The sequence below is a fragment of the Belonocnema kinseyi genome, chromosome 2, assembly GCF_010883055.1.
Source record: "Belonocnema kinseyi isolate 2016_QV_RU_SX_M_011 chromosome 2, B_treatae_v1, whole genome shotgun sequence".
NCBI lineage: Eukaryota > Metazoa > Arthropoda > Insecta > Hymenoptera > Cynipidae > Belonocnema > Belonocnema kinseyi.
The window spans coordinates 179776395-179793629 of NC_046658.1; positions in this window are offsets into that span (position 1 = coordinate 179776395).

Sequence of the window (17235 nt, forward strand, 5' to 3'; positions counted from 1 at the left end):
AAGTATAGGAAGCGAGAGGGAGTAAAGTTAGAGAAATTAGGGTAAGTGAGGTAAAATAGGGGGAAGGAAAGTAGAGAAAATGATGGAATATGAAGTAGGGAAAATGAGAGAAAATGAGGGGTGGAGAAGTAAGCGGAATTAGTGGAGTGAAAGTAAGATAAATGAGCGAAAATGAGCGAAGGGGAAGTAGGGAGAGTCATGGAAAATTTAGGTAAGTAAAGTAGGGGACATGAGGAAAGGATAAGTAGGGCACACGATAAGAGGATAATAGGACAAGTTAGGGAATGTAAAGTTAAGGAAGGCAGGAGAAGTGAGGCGAGATAAGGGAAGGGAAGTCAATGGAATTACATGAAATTAGGAGAGAAGAAGGAGAAATGGCAGGAGAAGAAATAGGGGAAATGAGAGGAGAGAAAGTAGAGCAACTGAGAGCAAATGAGAGGAGGGAAAGTAGAAGAAGGTGGGCAACATGAAGGGAGGAGAAGTACGGGCAAATAAGGTAAGAAAAAAAAGGGAAAGTGAAGGGAACTGAGGAAAACTGGAGAAGTAAGGGGCAATACTCGAAGAGGATGTAGGAGAAATGCTGGGAGGGTAAATGAGGGATGAGAGGATTGTAAGGGAACATAAGCGAAATGTGAGTAGGAGAAGTGAGGGGCAATAAGCGAAGTAAAAGTAGGATAAATCAGGAGAGGGAAAATAATCAAAGTGATGCCAAATGTGGGAAGGGAATGTAGAGGAACATCGGTATGTAGGAGAACTAAGGGAAAATGAGGGTAGGAAAAATATGCTAAGTTAGGAGAAATGTAAGAAGGGAAAGCAGGGCAAGCGATAAATGAGAAAGTAGGGAAACTGTGGAATGGAAAGTAATAAAAGTAGGGGGTAAGAGGGAAAGGGAAATAATAATGGGTTGCTTAGAAAGAAGAATGAGTATGGGGTAGGTATTGATTGGCTGGAGAAGGGAAGTAGGGTAAGTAAGTGTTAGGAAGGGAAGCGAGGAGAGGGGGAAGGAGTTTAGGAAGGACTAAGGAGAGAATAAGGAAGTGGGGGGAGGGGGAGTAGAGGAATATAGGGAGAGTAGAGGAGGAAAGATCAAAAAGGGGGGCAATTGTTAGTGCGTTACAATATCCTTTTTTAAAGACCCTCGACATCTAGTTTAACTATTTTTTTAAATAATAATAATCTCGTAAAGTTCTTCTATAATTTTTTCAATTCAATCAATTTTGAAACTTTGTAATTTTTTAAACTCTTGTAAAACTATGACTTCATGAACATGAAATATGATTGTTTTGTAAAATCTAGGGTATTATAACAATGAAAGATGAGATGAAAGTTTTAAAAATAGATTCCTTACTGGAAAAAAGAGAAAGCTGGGGAATATCAATAATAAACGAAAACATTCTTAGCAATTTTCCGAGACTGCGTCACTTTTACACAACTTTTAGTACGGTCAGTAATCCGTAATGACTTCTTGTTCGGTTTTTCCATCATTGTCTATGCCATTGTAAGACGTACAACCCACAATATTCAGAGTCAATTGAGCGTGAGGATACTTGTGTATATGTATATGTTTTTTTTCCTTATATCACTGAATTTTTCTTGTAGGTGGAAAGAATAGGTAAGTACACTTAAGTGGTGGTCAAAGAGATTGCATAGTTGAATGATTTAATCTATAGAATTACTGCTGGGCGGAAAATAATATCTACGTAAGAATGTTGGTCTTTAACTACGTAATATTTGGAAAATGAACAATTTATTTTTTCTACTTGATTCTTATCTTGTCTTGTTTCATATAATATAAAATTTTCCTACTTCTGACAGAGAGGTAAAAAAGGGGAAATATGGGGTTTCGTTACAAAAAAGGGGAATAATAGAGGAATAATTGTTTTTAAAAATCAAGAAAGAAAAAAGATAAATTTTCAATGAAAGCGTTAAGTTTTCAAGCTAAAAAGATAAATTTTTAACAAAACAAATTCAGATTCAGAACAAATAAAACATTAATCTTAGACTAAATAGTTGAATTTATAACCAAATAGTTGAACTACAACTACAAACATGAATTTTTAAACCAATGGTCTAATTTAAAAAAAAAAATACTTTAACCTAAAAGAGGAGCATTTTCACCTATATGGTTGAATTTTCAAGCCTAAAGACGATTAAAAGACAAATGTTTGAGACATCAACCAAAAATCAACTAAAAAAAGAATTTAAAATAAAAAATATAGATTTTTAACTGAATTGCTGAAATTTTCAGAAAAAACAATTAATTTTCAATCATAATGGGATATTTGAATTTTTTATAAAAAACTTAATTTTAAATAAATTTTTTTTTGCTAGTGTAGTTGAATCTTTAATAAATAAAATAAATATTTAAAAAAGTAGTTTTAGTTTGTATAAAGTAGTAAAATTTTCTACAACAAAAAATAAATTATCAATAAAAAATTTAATAATTTAATTTTAAATTAAGACGATTAATTTTGAACTAAAAATAGAAAAACTAAGTTTTTAGTTATATAAATATTAAAGTTAAAACTAAATTAATAATAATTTTGGACTATCGATAGCTTAATCTTCAAAAGCGATCAATTTTCAGCTGAAAATAAATAAGTTATATTTTCATTTAAAAAAATTAATTTTTATTTGGAAAAAAGCGAAAATACAATAGAAATTAGGAAGATTATGAATGTTCCTGAAATTACCAAGAAGTTTGCAATCGAAAGTACTAAAATAGAAAAAATTCAGTTGACAACTACCTGAAGAATGTATCTGTTTATTAAAAATGTTTGCAAAAATTATAAAATTGATCACCTTATTATAATTGTTGCTGAAATTATCAAGAAGTTACACAATAAAAGGAGTAATAAAAAAAAAAAGAATTTTTCCTTCGAAAACTGCCCGAATATTGCATTTTTAAAATTAAATTCGTTAATAAAGTTATTAAAAATCATAACAATTTATAGAAAAAACACTTTTAACAAATAATTTGTTCATAAATTAAAAAAAAATTATATCATAATACAAAAAAATTTAACTAATGTTACTTAATGAAGCGTAGGCAATTGTAACAATTTTCATATTATTCTCGAGCACAGGGAACGTGGTCTATAGAAAATGGCAATTGTTTTCGTCATATTTGTTTATTTATAAGAAACTGAAAAACTAAATCAGAAATCTGTGTCGACGACAATTTTGGAAAATTTATCCGCATTTCAATAATTTTTTACGTTTAAAAAAATGAAGATTGGCAGTACAGAGATAGATAACCAACAAAACTGGAATTTGATCAAAAAATGTATTCAGTTTCGAGAAAATAGATATTTCAAAAGACAATCTCGGAGTGACAGTGACCACAAATTGAAACTGGCTCGACTGCGGATTGCGATAGAAAATGTAAAACCGTCATTTTCAATAAGAATTAAAATTTACTCTCGAAATATTGCGTGATGTGGTTTTTGAACGAACGATATGTATAAAAAAGAAGCAATATTTTTCTAAACAAATTGTCGTTTTAAACCATGTTAAATAATATAATTCTTTATGCAAATAAAATAATTTATACAGCAACAAAAAATTAGATATAAATCTTCTCACGCAAAATTTTAAAGTCCAACTAGAAAAAGTAGCCAAATATTTTCTCGTTTAAAAAATATCCATGCTCTTAAACTCAAATTAAAAATAGTTCAAGTTTGAGCGCCCAACGTTTGTACTGTTTTATTAGTAAGATGTAAAAATAAAATTTGAGTTAGACTCTAAATTTTTCAAGTAATACAATTTTAATTTGCAATTGATCACCTTGAAATATATATTTTTTTAATTGCTTAACTTTTTTAGGCAATAGGTTAAATATTTTAATATTTAAGAAAATTATATTTCATGGATCGTGGCGCGCTCTTGGAAGAGAAAGAAGAACATTATGAAGGATCCCTCTGCTTAAATGCACAAGCTACAATACCTGCATCATTCTACATTATCAACAGTTATTATTCTAGAATGATACTAAACCAGTTTTTAAGAAAATTGATCATCTAATTAAAAAGTAAATAAAATAAAATATTTATTTAATTAATAAATAAATTTTTAATTCAAACTAAAAATTTCGAATGACTCTTCACTTGTTGAAAGTTTTTAAGTACCTAAATATAAATTTTCTAGAATTCTCGAAAAATTAAAAAAAAATGGAGATTGCAGATGGGTCGAAAAAGAAGCTAGAAAAATTCAAAGAAATTTGTTTTATTTTAAAGGATTTTACAAGTTATATTTCCAAACGTTCAAAAACCTTTAAACATTCTGATCAGAATTTAAACAAATCTATAGTTTGTAAAAAACTATTGGAAATCTTTTTAAGTTCTATATTACTTTTGAATCTTTTTGAAACTTCTAAATATATCTTAAGTTTACTTAATTTTTTTATGGAATTTGTTAATATTGCAACATTGTGAAATTTTACTTTAAAATCTTCTACACTGTTCTTCTACATATTGTGGTTTATTTTTCAAAATGAAAAATCTTTTGGAATTTTTCCATCAATCTTCAGAAATTTTTTTTTCGTTTTAAAACTTTTAAAATTCTTAAAAGGCTAGAAACTTTTTTTAAATGTTTAATAATCTACTTTTTTTATAACATTTTTTTTTTAATTTGTTAAAACTACCTACTGGATTTTTTTTTCAAAATAATAATCATTTGCGATTTTCCCATCAATTTTAGGAACATTTCTTTACTTTTCTAAAATCTTTTAAAATTAAAAAAAAAAAATTTTGTTTGGAAATTTTCATAAATCCACATTTTGTTAATAAGTTTTTGAAATGTTTTCAAGTTTTGAATTATATTTTCAAAAACCTTTCCGAAGCCTATAATATTGTTTCAGATTATCTTAATTAAAACAATTTTTGTAATCTTGCAAAATTGAAAAATTTGGTTTAATAATCTTCTACACACTTTTTACAAATTTTAGGAAAGGGTTTAAAATGCTTTAAAATGCTTTAAAATGTCTTTGAAATTTCTGTTCGTATACATTTTTCAGGCTCAAAAAGCATATGGAATTTTCTGATCAATTTTTACATATTTTCTAAAATTATTCTAAGTTTTAGTGAATTAAAATTTTGCAAAACGAAAGAATTGCCTCAAGAAATTATAAATTGTTTTGGAAAATTTTGGAAATGTTTTAAAATGTTTTTTGAAACTTTTAAAAATATTCTCGCGAAAATTATTTTTCAAAATAAAAAATCAACTTAATTTTTCCAAAGAATTTAAAGAAAATATTTTTATTTTCTCTAAACGCCTCAAAATCATTTAAAAATCTAAATTCATTTTTAAAAAATTGAAATATTTGCAAGCTGCACTCGATTTTTTGTGAAAATTTGGTAATCTAGTAAAGTTGATAAATTTTGCTTTTAAATTCTGTTTATGTTTTCTTGGAATTAAACAAAATCATTTCAAATATTTAAAAATCTTTCTAAATTTTCCCTTCGTTTTTACATTTTTTTTAAATAAAAAAAACTTTTATTCCTTTCTACTATCTTTTCAAATGATTTATGTTATTTCTAAATTTTTTCAGAATTTTCGTTGCTGATAATTTTGGAAAATTTCATGAATATTTTCTTGAAACTATTAAAAAAAATATCAAATAAAATTTTCCTATATATTTAAAGGTTTTTTTGTCATGTCTTATGATATAATTCAGTTTTATAAATATTTCTTTAATTTCGCAAAATCAAAGCAAACAAAAAATTAACTAAAAATCTTTTACGTGTTTTTCAACAAATTTTGAAATATTCAGAACTTGAATTTAATCTTTTGAAATAAAACCTAAATTATTAGAAAATTTTCCAGAACTTTTATTTTCGGTACCAGCAATTTTTTGTTACCGGAATCGAAATTTTTTAGCGGTAGATTTTTTTTCTTTTACAATTTAGAAATAATAAAAATAAAATATTGAGTTTAGACCAGTAGACAAATGAAATTAACAGAAAATTATTATCTTTATTACTATGAGTAATATATAAATAGTTATTTTATACGAAAGACTAGAGCAACATTTAGAAAAAGACAAAATATTTTTATATTTAATTAAAAAATATTATATTTCATGGATCGTGGCGCGATCTTGGAAGAAAAAGAAGAACATTATGAAGGATTCCTCTGCTAAAACGCATAATCTACAATACCTGCATCATTCTATATTATTAACAGTTATTATTCTTGAATGATAATGAACTAGTTTTTAATAATTTATTATTAAATACAAAAAATGCAATAAACTATTTAATCTTCAATAATTTTCTTATTTCATTCAGTTTATTTATATTTATTCAAATTTCATAAATAATTATTGTATTTAAATTATGCTCATATCTGATAATGAAATTTTCAGTAGATTAAAAAAAAGTTTCAATGATTTATTTCCTCTGTATGTTGATTGAAAAAGTGGGCTATATTGAATGAAATATATGGCTTTATATTTCTTAAAAGAGCTTGCAATTGACTAACAAAAAAATTAATTTTGCATTAACGAACTCAGTCTTCTACTACGAAAAAAATGAGCTTAAATCTAGCTTTAAGACTAAAAACGGACCTAAATTCTGGTGTAACAAAAACAAGACTTTTTTCTGAATAATTTTGAGAGAGACATATTTTTTCAAACGTAATTTCAGAATGACGAAATAAAGCCTTTTTTTATCGTTTCTAATTATAGTTTAAGAGATTCAATCTCCTATTCAAATTGCTCGATAATTTAAAATTATAGACTATATTTCAAAACCTAAAAGTTAAATTGTACTGAAAGTGTCTTCATTTTGGCTTCAAAATGGTTTTAAATACATTTAAAGTATTGTTTTAACTTGATCATAATTTTGCCCGGCATTAAAATTATTTCTAAATATATAATATTCATAAATTAATATAAAAATTTGTTGTTTTATTTAAGTTAATGCATATAATTAATTTCCAATATAAAAACATGACGAAAATAAGTATTATTAGGATAATAAAGACATTGTGTTTATTAAAAATAAATCAATTGTATACAGAATAATTATTAATTAATTAATTAAGAGATTTTAGGGGATTTAAATAAAATTTTAATATCTCTAACGAAATCACAGGATTTTAAAACATTTTAATAGATACCCAAGTATTTTCACGAATTTTGAATTATTTCAGGGGATTTTAATAGTATATCGATGATTTTTAGATATTTTAAGAGGTTCGGTAAGATTTCAAGTAATTTTATGAGATTTAAAAAGATTGTCAGAGATTTTGAAGAATTTCAAATGATTTCCGCAAACTAAAAAGGATTTTCCGAGATTTTGTCAGATTTAAAAAGATTTGAAATTATTTCAAAAGAAGTAATGAGCTTTGAAAGGATTTTAGCAAATCCCGAAGTGTTTTCACAAATTTTGAAAAACTTCACGGGATTCTATTGCTATTTGGAACTTTAGAAGGAATATAAAGGGATTAAATTAGATATTTAAAAGATTTAATAGAAATCTAAAAGATTTGAAGAGATGAAGGAAATTAACTAGCACCATTTTAAAGGGGATCTTAATTTTGTTAATGGGTTTTACAAGATTTTACGAAATTTCAAAGAGTTTTAAAATTTACCTAGTGCTATTTCAGAGAATATTTTAATTTTTTTGAAGAAAAAAAAAGATTTGAAATAGACTTTTAAGAGTATAAATAGATTTTGAGGAATATAAAATGATTTCAATGGATTTTTGGGGATTTTGAGGAATTTAGAAACATTTCCACGGATTAAAAAAGATTTTAAGAGATTGTAAAAGATTTAAAGAAATTTCAAAATATTTCAAAAGAAGTCACGGAATTTTTAAGGATTTTGATAAATACCTAAAAATGTTCACGAATTTAAACAAATTTGAGGTTTTTTAATGATATCCCGAAGTTTTGAAGTCATTTGAAGGGATTTTATAAGATTTGAAAATATTTCACGGGATTTAAAAAGATTTCAATAGTTTAAAGAAATTACCTAGTATCATTTCAGAGAATATATTGATTTTTTCAAGGGCTTTCGCATAACTCGAGTGGGTGACAAACAGGTTAATCAGATTTTCATAAATTCAAAAAATTCAAAGGATTTTTAAGGATTTTAAAATCTGCGCCTATTACACAGTATTTGAAGGTATTTTAAGTGATCTTAAGAGATTTAAAGAAATTTAAAATAATAATTCAGAATCATTTTGGCGAATCACACAGGATTTTGACAGATTTTACGATATTTAAAAAAAAACGTTAAAGGATTTTAAGAGGTTTTAAAATATTCGAAATTAATTAATAGGATTTCAATACAATTTAAGAAATATCAAAATATATTTACGAATCATAAAGCTTTTTCTGGGATTGTAATTGGATTTCGAAAATTTAAATATATTTCAGGGGTTTCAAGGTTTCAAGTCACAGGATTTTAGAAATTTAAGGTTTTTTTAACGATTCGAAATGATTATAAGAGGATTAATATATTTTCAATAATTTAAAAGGACTTGAAGAATTTGCAGAAATTTCCTAGTACTATTTTTGAGAAAACTTAATTTTTCAAACGGATCTTACAATATTTCAAGAAACATCTCAGAGTTTAATCAAACATGGAATAGTTCAATTTTTAATTTGAAAAATTGATTTTCACAAAGAAACAAATTTTTAAGAAAATAGCAGTTTAATTTTAAAGTAAATAAATACATTTCTAACTAAAATAATAAATCCTTAATCAAAAAATGCATTTTGAACCCAATAGTTGAATTTTCCACTAAAAAAAGAAGAAAATTTTTCAACAAACTAGTTCAAATTTTCAACCAAATAGATGCCTTTTCTACTAAAAAGATTAAATTTTTAGCAAGAAAAATAAATTCTTGACAAGAAGTGGATTAGTTCAGTCTTCAGTTAAAAAATGGAATTTGAAAAGAAATTCAAATTTTAAAGTAAAATCCACGTAGTATTTAAGTTTTGTCCTATTGGTAAATTGTGCTATTCATATTGCATTTACTAGAATTGTCTTGCCATAGTAAACAAAATTCTGTAAATCACATACAACGCAGTTCAAGTTTGAAGTTTCACTTCAAAAAGCATTATTGCATTGAGTAATTTTTGTTGATTTATAAAATAATAAAAAAAATCATAGCTTATCGGTTGACGATAATTGCAGATAGTCAACTTTCGCGAGAGATTTTGTTCCTCCGGCTGACTAATAAATACTTTATCCCCTGCCGGTCGTCGGATGACCACCCGCCAATCTTTAACGTTTGTATCCTGATTATAACTTATGTTCGCTTCCATTGGAGTTGCGTGTAGAATGTGCGATTAGATTTTAAATTCAAGATGCTTTCTGATTCTTAGAAGCTTTCAATTCTAAAACCGTAACCTATTTTGCATTATTTAAATTTTTATTTTTGACGGTTCGGGGTAGTTTCGTAAAAATCATGAAGTTTAAGGCGTATTTCTCATTAGAAAAAAGTACGTTGAATGTGGTTTATTTAGGTATTAATTTTTCGAATACATAAAATACTGCTTTGCAACTATTAATTTTGCTATAAAGGCTATTATGAAATACAATAAAAGGTACACACAAAATTTAATTTTTCTATTTCTCAAAAAAATATCCACAAAGAAAAGAGATTGTTCAACGAAATTATTTTGATGTTAATTTTTTGTTGATAACTAAAAAAGCAAAACAAAATTAACAATTTAAGAGAAAAGAACAAATATCTGGAATTACTTTAAAGATACTTATCAACAATAATAAATTCATTAATCAAATATTTTATAATCTTGCATTTATCATTACTTCACTCTAAGTGTAACATTGGAAAAGGGGTAAATTTAAAAAAAATGCCACAGTGGTGTGTTATTTAAAAATATTATTGTTATAAATATCAATAAATGTTGAAATAAAATCATTTTAATTAACTTCTATTATTTATTACCTTACTCTAACTGAAATGTCAAAAAAGTTAAAAATTAAAAAAAAAGAAACAGCAATCTTTTAACAATAATCCGGCTGAAGATGGTTATAAATAATAATAAATTGATTAAACGAAGGCCTTGTTCACTTTAATTATCACGTCATCAAACTGCAAAGTTTATGAAGTTCACAATTTCAGAAAAACTGCAGCTTCTAGCATTATTCCAAAAGAATATTGTTATGAACAATACAAAATTATTTAAACATATTTTTCTTCATTTTTATTAATTATTTTTTCGTATCAACTGAAAATTTGCAATCAAGCTAGACAATTTAGAAGGAACCCGACTTTCTATCTCATTTCGAAGAGAAACTTTCTGTAAACAATAAAAATGGTTCAAAGCATTTTTAAAAATATTTGATTATCAATAGCAAGCAACCCTATGCATCGCCCGAGTATGTGTATGTTGTAGTTGTATTTTAGTATCCGGAGGGGTATCGTAGTTCAAATAAATTCAATAGATGGCACTGCGATTATTATGTATAGCAAAAAAATAAAATTCATTAAAAACTTCATACTTTTTATTAATATAAAAGGAAAAACATAGTTTTTAGTAACAGAAGAAGCAGCTGTAATTAGTGATTCATGAAAACATGAAATTTAATATTAGGAAAATTGAATATAAAGATGAAAAGATGAGTATTGTAAAAACATTTTGAATTTTATTCATGAGCTTATATTGTTTCTTTTTCTAATCTAATTAATTAGTTTTATAAACAATAGTGATTGTTTAACATTTCAATCATTAGTTGATAATATTATTCAACTAATAATAATAGTAATATTAATATTTATACATGAATAAGTAGCCTTATAATATACATTTTTATTAATTCATCTAGACATTTCCACTCTCTAAAATATATATTCATATATAATTTATTTATAATTAGTGTGGCGATTTGAGCGGGAAACCCTTATGTAAAACTGGGATTTAGAAGAAAGGTGTTAAAAAAATTTCTGTTTTAAGTCAAAATTCGTCACAATTTAAAAATTCCTTCTTCCGAAGATTAAAACAAGAGACTGCTTGAAATAATTTTCAGAGCAAAAGTAGCATTTCAAAAAGAAAATATTTCTGAATTATAATATATTTCCTTTTTGTTGAAAGATTCATAATTTTAATTGAAACTTAATCTCTTTTTAAAAATTTAACTTGTTAGTTGAATATCAATTTTTTAACTAAAAATTCATCTATTCCCATAGAGAATTTAACTATTTCGGGTGCAAATTTAAATCTTTCCAGTTCATAATTCAAGAATTTGGATGTAAATTTGTTTTTTTAAATTCTAAATTCTTTTATTTCGTTGATACTTCACGTATATTATTAAAAAATCAACTTTTTCGGTAGAAAATGAGTTTTTTCTTTAACAGTTAATCTTCTTATTTGAAAACTCTTCTTTTTGGTTGAAAATTCAAGTATTCCAGTTAAATGTTTAACATTTTAGTTCAAAATTCATTTTTAAGGTTAGAAATAAATTTATTTCTTTGAAAAATAACTTCGTTTGTTGAAAATTAATTTCTTTTTAATTCAAGATTAGTTATTTTGAATAAAAAATTATTTCGTTGGTCGAAAAAGAGCTATTTGTTTGAAAACTTGTTTCTCCTTTAAAATAAAAGGAATTTTGCTCACGAAAAAATTAACATTTAAAAAAATTTGTCTGAAAATCCGATTGTTTTATAAATTAAATTTTTATTGGTGAATCCATCTATTCTATTTTTGGTTGAAATGTTATCATTTTTTGATAAAATTAAAGTATTTCGTTGAAAAATGAAATTTTTTATTTAAAAATTAAACTATTTTTTCCAACATTCGTCTTTTTTACATAAAATTAGTCTTATTGGTTAAAAATTCATTTTTGGTAGGTAAAAAATTTATGTATTCCATTTAAAGACTCATCATATTATTCGATTTATCGATTTGGTTGAAAATCAAGTTTTTCAACTGAAAATTTAACCGTTTCACTGTGAGTAGAAAATTGACCTTTCCTACTTCAACATTTAAGATTTGAGATGCACATTTTTCTTTTCTGATTAAAAAGTCTTTATAAAAATGTATACTGAAATAAATAAAAAAAAAAATTGGCGTTTAAAACTCGCAAACCCTAATCTTTCACTCATGGGTATTTCATGGACCTAATAAAACAGACTTATTAGGAAAACCTCATGGGGTTCACGGAAACTCTAAATATGAATTTTATTTCGAGAAAAGAATTCGTTTTTATTTGTTGTTGTTGATTGAAACAATTTTTGGAAATGAGAGCATACAAATTAAAAAAAAAGTTTCGGAACACCCTTATGTGTGGTGAGAATGTAAGTAGACGCGAAAATTGTAGGCGTCAGGGGAGAAGGAGATTAAATAATAATTAAAGGGTACTTATTGTTGGTGAAGAGAAAGGAGAGATTCTATATATTAAAGAGACGAGAGAGGAGGGGTTTAAGATATAGGGGGGTTATAAGATATAGGATATTATATGGCTTGTTAAGTGGTTGAAGAAAAGATAGGAGGTGAAAGGTTGTTTAGATGATGGAGAGTGAAGATTAGGGATGTAGAGGAAATTACGGATGGGGATATATTAATCTATAGAAGGAAAATTTTGGTTAAGAGGGTCTTTTCAAAAGTAGATGTGAGGATCATCCATTTTCTCTCGGGAACGTCTAACTTAAAAGAAGGTGATCCGTGCTGGAGAATGTCGTATCAATGAAGAGAAGCGAGAATAAACCCGAAATGGGACAAAGCAAGAATATGGGAAATCGATTGGAATCGCAAAAGCTGGTTCATGGAAGAGTGGTAAGAGGGATGATCAAAAGTTAAAGGGATTAAGGATTTCATTTAGAGTATAATGGTATACTGAAGGAGGAGTAGAATTGGTAAGAGGTATATAAAAAAGAACGGACGCACTTGAATATATTTAGTAAGGGTACGGAGGCCGGGATTAATAAGGTATTGGGTGAAGGGTGGAAAAGAAAGGTGTACCATACATACGTGTAGGGAATGATTCCAAGGAGTGGAAGATCAGTAGGCATAAGATAATATGAGAAAGAATAGAAGGGGACGAGGCCATAATACAGGGATAGGGTTTGTTGAATGGTTAGTGTTGATTAAGGATGTAGAGGAAATCGTGAATAGGGATGTATTGATCCATGGAGGAGAAGAGGGGACGTACGTGTTCCGCTTCACAAACAAATTTTTAATCAAAATGCAGAATATCATTGGTAGTTTTGGAATTGATTAAAAAAAGAAATAGGATGGAATAGGATAAGTCAAGAGGATTGGAAATCCAACGGAATCACTAAGGCTGGTTTCGGAAAAACGAGGTAGAGATAAGTTAAAAAGGTTTTAAAGGAAAGAGAGAAGTAGAGGTCAGAAGAGATGACAGGAGGCATATAAAAAGTGTGAATGGTACTATATATGGGTTAAGGTACAGTCAGCGGGTTAAGTAAGGTATTAGAGGGGTAGTAGAATTAGTAGGTGAAGTGGGGTGACCTGACATGAGAAAGAGGAAAAGGTGTGTATTAAGTGAAAGAGGGAGTGATTATACAGATATATATGGTTTGCTGAGTAGTTGAAGGTTAAATAAACAGGAAAGGGTATAAAGATGGTGAACAGTGAAGATATGAGATTTGGAAATAATTTTGAAGTGGACTGTATTAATCCGTAATGGGACAGAGGAGAATATGCCCTCCGTTTTACAAACAATTTTTTTGTCCGATTGGCGAAAAAAAATCGTTAGAATTTTTGGGACTGAGTTAAAAAGCCTTTGTTTTTCGGATAGGGGTGAGTACATTCCTTTTCCTTTGGGGTACGTCAAACTGAAAGGGAGGAAATCGGTGCTTAAGAATCGTGGATCAATGGAGAAAAGTGAGGATGAACCTGAAATCGGGCAAGGCAAGAGGGTTGGAAATCGAACGGAATCGCAAAGGCTGATGCACAGCAGACGTGCTGGAGATAAGTTTTTACGGTAGGGTTACTAACTTACGGACTCGGCATTGTCGAGTTCCTAGTGACGGGAGGACAATGCGCCTTCGGGACACAATGCTTCACTCGGGACTCTGCAGGCAGTCTTGACTACCAACCTGCAACCCCTACCCGTACCGATATCCGACTGTTCCACCCCCATCCCATTCTATTTTAACCATAACGTCTACGTCGACGTTCTTTCCCTTTCCTTTCGCAATCGACAGTTCCAACGATTTCATGCGACAAGTCATTGCCAAAACCTTTAGGCGAGTGTATGTTTAAAACTCTAAGACTTCAGATGTTGGCTGACTAAAAGAAGCACTCTGTTTTTTGAGTTGTCCCACATTCAAGTCCTCACATACCCACACACGCAGCAAGCAGCAAACTGCCTTATTTAGTACATAACACCCTCAGAGAATTTAGGGAACTGTAAGAATTCTGAGAATTCAAAGAATTTCAGAAAATTCAGAACATTTAAAGAATTCCGAAGATTCAGCATATTCAAGGATTTCTGGGTGATTTAGAGATATGTAACGTGGAACGAAAAAACCAGAATTAGGACCCACAATAAGTCTATCGCAAAAAGAAAATCAAAGTGAAAAGAAGACGAACAGGTATAGCAAAGAAACTTTAATTTTGTTTGTAGAGAAATGGTGATTTTCTTATTCGATAAGAGAAATCTTTATTATTCAAAATGAAAGAAAAAAACGATAAATCGACATTCTGTTTCTAGCGCTGATTTTTTCGTTTGACGTGACATATATAGGATTTCGGAAAATTTAAAGAATTTCGAGATCTTTAGCAATTTGGAGTATTCAAAGAATTCAGAGTTTTTCCGGAATTCACAGATTTGAGATTTGGAGAATTCAGCGATTTTAGAATATTCAAGAGATTTATAATATTTAATGAATTTAGGAATTTCGAGAATTGAGAATATTCAATGAATTAAAGAAATTTAGAGATTTAAAGGAATATTCTATGAATTTTAGGAATGTACAGAATTAAAGGAATATCCAATTATTTTAAGGAATTTAGAGAATTGAAGGAATATTATAAATTTGGGATATTGAAGGAATTAAGAGAAATGCAAGAATCCAGTGAATTCAAGAAATTCAGAGAATTCAAGGACTTTAGAGATTTTATGAAATTCAGACAATTGCAAGTATTCCGGATAACCAATAAAGTTCAGGAATTCAACGAATATAAGGAATTACGAATATTCAAGGAATTCAGAGATTTACAACAATTCAGAGAATTCAAGGATTTCAGGGTATGGAATGAATTTAAGAATTTCAGAGAATTCAGGGAATTCAGAATATTCAAGAATTTCAGGGAATTCAGAATATTCAAGAATTTCAGGGAATTCAGAATATTCCCGAATCCCAGGAAATTCAAGGAATTCAGTGAAATGGGAAATTTCAGAAAATTGAGGAATTCAGGCAATTGAAGGACCTTAGAAAATGAAGGAAATTCAGAAAATTTCAATAATTCAGGATATTTGATAAAGTTCAGGAATTCAAGTAATATTAGGAATTACGAATACTCATGGAATGGAGAGATTTACAAAAATTAAGAGAATTAAAAAACTTCAGAATATTTAAGAAATTATTGACAGGCAATGAATTAAAAAATGTCAGAGAAATCAGGGGATGAATTAAGGATTTAGAAGATTCAAGGAATTCAAGAATTGCAGATACTTGCAAAAATTTAATGATTTCAAGGAGTTCGAGAAAAGCCATAAAGTCCAGAAATTAGAAAAGTCTGGGAAATTCAGAATATTCACAAATTTCATGGAAATCCAAAATTTCATATAAATGAAGGATTTCAGAAAATTTAAGGAATTCAGAAAATCCAAGGGATTTGGAAAAATTAAGGATTAAAAAAATCAAGGAGTTCAGAATATTACATAAATTTCAGAAGTTCAGAAAATTTAAGGAATATCAGAAATTCCAATTATTTAAGGAATTCATAGAAATCAAGATATCCAAGGAATACGATTAATTCGGAATATTAAAAAATTGAGGAATGTTTAGAAATTCAGGCGATTGAAGGATTTGCAAAGATTTGAGGAATTCAGAGAACTCAAGAAATGTGCAGATTCTTAGGAATTCAGGGATTTGTAAGAATTCAAGGGTTATAGAACTTTCAAGGATTTCACAATATTTAGGGAATTCATGATATGCAATAAATTCATTTCATAGCATTTTAGGAATTCGAAAAATTTACGGAATTCAAAAAATCTAAGAAATTTAAAGAATTGAAGGAATTCGAATAATTTAAGGAATTCTAAGAATTTAAGAAATTGAAGAATTCAAGGAACTCGAATAATTCAAGGAATCCTAAGAATTTAAAAATTCAAGGAATTCAAAGATTCTGTAAGTTCTCAACATTTAGGAAAATCAAGAAATGGAGAAAATGGATGCAACTTAAGGTGTTTATAGAATTAAAGGATTCTAATGACAGCAAGGAGTTCGGATAAATGAAGGAATTTTTAAGATTTCAAAAATGTTCAGAGGATTCAAAAAAATTCAAATAAGTTCAAAAGAATTCAAAAGATTACGAAGAATTCGAAGAAATTTGAAGAATGCAGAAGAATTGAAGGTGTTTTAAAAATAATTGGAAATAATAGACTAAACGAGAGAGTGCTAATAATTACCAAACATTTTTGCTGTTTACCGCTTATAATGCGTAATAGAAGCGAGGAGCTCTGTACATCTTAATATTCAATTTTTAATCAACATTTTTATTTTCTTCTAGTAAAGTTGAGATTCGACTCTGTCCATCGAAAAGAGTTCTAATAGTAAAGGGGTATATTCTGTGTAGGATTACGCTAAACTATAGGAGGCTTCAAGGCATCTGACTCGGTATGTATACAGGGCGTCCATACGTAGGTTCATGGAGAAACAGAGAGACGAGGGTGAGCTGGAAAGCCGTACTCGGCAGCGTATGCAGATAATCGGTACAAAGCCTTTCGTCGACTACTTTCGTAGTCAATTTGAATCTTTTATTTGAAACTGAATTATATATAATTGCCAATTACACCTTATTATCTCTTTTTTCCGCAACCCTTTTCCTCCTTTTCTCTCCTTGCTCTAAATTCTTTTCCTTCCCAATAGCTTTACTTGTCACTTCACCTTGCTTCTTAATCCTTACGTTTCCTCCTGTACTAATTATACCCTTCCCAATTATCTCCTTCACTAGTTTTCTACCTTTATCAATACAGTTCTCCTCTGTCACTGATTCTACCCATAACCCTTTCTCTTCTGCACTTCACACTCACCACTTCCATTCTTCCCATCCCATCCCATCCCATCC